This window comes from Zingiber officinale, chromosome 1A, assembly GCF_018446385.1.
Source record: "Zingiber officinale cultivar Zhangliang chromosome 1A, Zo_v1.1, whole genome shotgun sequence".
NCBI classification, from domain to species: domain Eukaryota; kingdom Viridiplantae; phylum Streptophyta; class Magnoliopsida; order Zingiberales; family Zingiberaceae; genus Zingiber; species Zingiber officinale.
In genome coordinates this window covers 157,951,546-157,955,598 of record NC_055987.1, presented here as the reverse complement: position 1 = coordinate 157,955,598, position 4,053 = coordinate 157,951,546, and the positions used below count along the sequence as shown (strand labels likewise).

The 4,053-nt window shown below is 32.5% G+C and overlaps 1 long non-coding RNA gene across 1 annotated transcript; it reads left to right on the top strand.

Moving 5' to 3' along the window:
• The first annotated feature begins 1,287 nt into the window (after nucleotides 1-1,287).
• On the top strand, nucleotides 1,288-3,166 carry LOC122011674. The gene is made up of 3 exons (XR_006120007.1): nucleotides 1,288-1,554; nucleotides 1,983-2,100; nucleotides 2,897-3,166. It is a non-coding gene; the product is annotated as an uncharacterized LOC122011674 (long non-coding RNA).
• The last annotated feature ends 887 nt before the right edge of the window (nucleotides 3,167-4,053 follow it).

Here is a 4,053-nt window from a genome sequence, read left to right as displayed (position 1 = left end):
CAATAGGTTTTTGGGGCTACAACAACGGTTTTGAAAATTGTTGCCTGTGTGCATTTTTTTTTGCAACTGTGTTTTTCTTTCCCTCCCTCCTTGAAATATTTTTTGCTACCGTGTTTTCCCCGCCTTCTTGAACCCTAAAGCATTTTTCTTTCCCTCTCCCATATGATCTCTTCACATTGCTGAAACCTACATCTCCATCATGAAACCTTCTCCATGAACCTCTCCTCCTAACTCCTCTCTGTCTAACCCCTCTATGTCGAATCCCTCTATCGTTGAACATCTTCGTCGATCCTGCTAAACATCTCCGCCAAACAGGCCCGGCTCAAGGCATAGGTCATTAAGACCTATGCCTAGGGCCCCAATTTTATTGGGGCCCACTGATTAATTAATTAAAGATATTGAAAAAAATAAATTAGCATCATTAATATTAATTAATTATAAATGTCTTGCTAATGAATTGCTAATTCATTAATGACGCATTGTCAATTAATTCATTATCATTCCACTTCCTATTTATATCTTGTAGTTATCTTTATTTCCTCATTAATTGCATAATTTTATATAAGATTTTATTCTAACTTAAATATAATTCATTTTTAAATTGACATATTTCTTTCTTTTTTTTATTATTACTCTGATTCTCATTTTATTTTGTAATTAGTAATACTATTCTTATAAAACCTAATGAATTCTTTTCTCCTCAATATTTCTTAAAAATCCTACGATTTTGCATGTTTCTCCTTCCTCACCGATGATACTCGGAGAAAACGTCTTTCTCTTCTTTTGCCGATAATATTTCTTCCTCGTTCTTTCTTTTTATTTCTCGATAATAATATGAATTAGAAATTTTTTTATCATAAAATACAAAGTAAAATGCATTAGCAAAAATAAATTTTTAAAAATTAAAATTAATAAAGTCTATTTGATATTCTAACTAAAAAAATTTAATAATTTAATAATTTTATTAATAAAAAATAAATTATTATCAAAATACCCATCAGAAAACTAAATTTTATATCAAAAATTAGTTTTTTTTAAAAATGATATTTAATTCTTTTTAATAACTAATTTTAAAAATATTTTTTAAAAAATTATTATTTTCGATCCCAAATCTAAATGAAAAATGTTAAAGAAAATTAAAAATATATTAAAAAATTTTATTTTTTAATTTTTTTACGTAGGGCCTCAAGAAATCTTGAGACGGCCCTGCCGCCAAACCACCCATCTTCGTTCCCTCTTCGGATGAATGCATAGTTACACTGACATACCTTAAGTATGGCTGGAAAAGGTCTCTCTTTATATTTGATATGGTTCCTGCAACTGTGGTCCTCGAGGTTCTCTCCAAATCGAAGCACCAAAGTTGTGCCAGGGGCTCCGAATATGATAATCTTGACTGCGAGAAGAAGATCGTCCTTAACTTGGCAGTTCATAATGGATCGGTAGTGAAGCCCCATCTGTTCTTTTTGCTTTCCTTGTCACAATTTCTTCGTCGCATTTCTTGCGACGAACCCTAATTTGTGATTGTGGGATGGGACACTCTTCGTCTTATTTCAGGTAGCTCCAAAGTTTTCAAAGACAGATTATGGGTGGACTTTGCTTGTTTCTCGATTAGTATTTTAGGCAAAGATTGCATTTTTTCTTTTAGGCAAAGATTGCATTTTTACCCAAGTTTAATGGTACTCCTTTTTCTATTTCTATCGCTTCCTGAGTCGAGATCGTGGTGAAAAAAATAGTTTTTTAGGCTAGGGCATGGTCATAGACAGTTGCTGATTGTGTTCTTATGTTGTGCACACATTGATCGTGATTCGTGAGATTCTGAAAGTTTAAGGTGTTGTGGCGATTAAATGACACATGGTTCGATTTCCTTCACTATTTACAAATTGATGATGGAACCTTTAAAAGGAAGTTTTTTTTCTACGCAGAATGTATTAGTTTTTCAGCTGTGTCCTTTCCTTACATATTTTTGTGAATGATCAAAACAGCTCTGCTCGTCTGTTGAGATATGAAAGATCAATTTCAACTGAGTCGAATCATGTGGACGAGCCTCATAAATTGGAGGAAGTAGAAACTATAAGAAAGCCACCTCCACCGTTAGAAAAGGTGACATTTCCTTGTTTTGTTTTGTTTTATTTATTTTATTATGTTTGTAAACCTTTTCCTAGCTTATCTTTTTGTTTAGTCTAATTTATATGCTTCTAATGACATTTACTTGTACTGGGTGGCAATGGTTTCATTGGTTCACATGTTTGTAAAGAGGCTTTGGATCAAGGGTTATCAGTTTCTAGTCTCAGCAGGTGCACACAGTCTCAATTAATTTTGTAGCTTGGGCACCCTGGAAAGTTTGTCTATAATTGCATAATGCACTATTGTGTTTCTACATCTGAATCTTGTTTATAACAAAATCAGATGTCCGCGTTAATAGAAAACTTTAGTCGTTACTTCTCAATTTCTTAGGAATCCTCCATTTTATCCTCTTCTCAGTATATGAGTTTAATCTGTCTAATCACTAGTTCTTCTGGTTAGTAAATTAAATGGTGAATTATTTAATCACTATTTAATGCACCTCTAGTGGTCCTGTAATTTCTTTATAATCATATTATCGTCAACTCATGTTTGTTCGAAACTATTAGGCGTGGGATACATGGATGTTGCCCCTCCATGGAATGATTGTTGTATTCTTCTTGTAAAAGTATCATCATCCAACAATCAATTCCTGTAAAATATTTTGAAATATGGCATTACTCTCTTAATTTGATACTATTTATTTTGACTTTAAAGTGTGAATGGATGAATTACTTTAGCTCATTCCATATCTTCTTTCCATTTGCATGCTGTTTTGATTGAACTTATCTAAAGGAAGAATGTGCTCAGGATTGATGCTTTTTTTATTACCTAGGTCTGGAAGATCATCAATACGTGAACAATGGGCTGATAAAGTTGAGTGGCGCCAAGGTTGAAAATTAAGAGAAGGCTCTTTCCCTGTGAAGGAAAAACATATAGTTCAGCTTTCTGTGGCTAATCTTTCTATTTGGCAGAAAGCCTTCTTGAAATTCCAGTGACTTTTGTGGTGGTCCAAAAACGTAATCACACTAGACTGTTTGCTAACAAACACGGTGACCACCGATTTGTTGATAAGAGTGGAAACATATTGCTTGGTTAGTTTAGTTGATAGCATGGATGCATCATTTTCAGGATAATTCTATTTTGTATAATTTTTTCAAATCTTGTTTTCTCAATGGAACTTACCATCCTTGAAATTCCAGAGACTGTTGTCGATTCTAAGACATGTCATTCTACTGAATTTGACTTCTACTTGTGCAGCCATGCAAGCATTCAAGTAACTCATCTCACAACTAATACCTTTTAAATTCTAGAGACTGTTGTAAAAATATATGTGTGTTTATTATTCTTTTAGAACAAGTTTTTTCATACATATAATAGTGTATTTCTTTTGATATCAATAGGTTGTTGATCTTCTAGTACCTTATCAAAGGGGTAGAAAGATTGAACTTTTTGATGGAGATGGTGTGGGGAAGACTAGATTTATTATGGAACTAATGATCAACAATATTGGAAAAGTTGGCATAAAAGAATTAGCAAGTGAGAAAGAGGATTCTAATGAAATCCTACAAGTTGAAGATTGTGACGAACTTGGGTTGACAATAATTAAGTGCAATCCTACATGGCATGAACCACCATCACAAGTTTCTAGTCTTTTGGCTATTGTTCATTAGTTGTAAATGAAGTTTATTTGTTTATTTGTATTGGGATAAATTTTATTTGAATATAAGACATGCTTCTTCTTTTGTAATTGTAATTCTTGTATAAGTAACATTTTGAATGACATTGATATGGAGAATATTCTTTCTTTTGTGATTATAAGCCTTTATTATATATTTATATTGAAATGTGATATATTGGTATTAAAAGATAATAGTTTAAAAGATAACGGTTTAAAACCATTGTTGTTGTCTATTGCCCTCAAAGACAACGGTTAAAAATCGTTGTCGTAACCCCAAAAACCATTGTAACTGGCAGCGCTATTAAATGTGC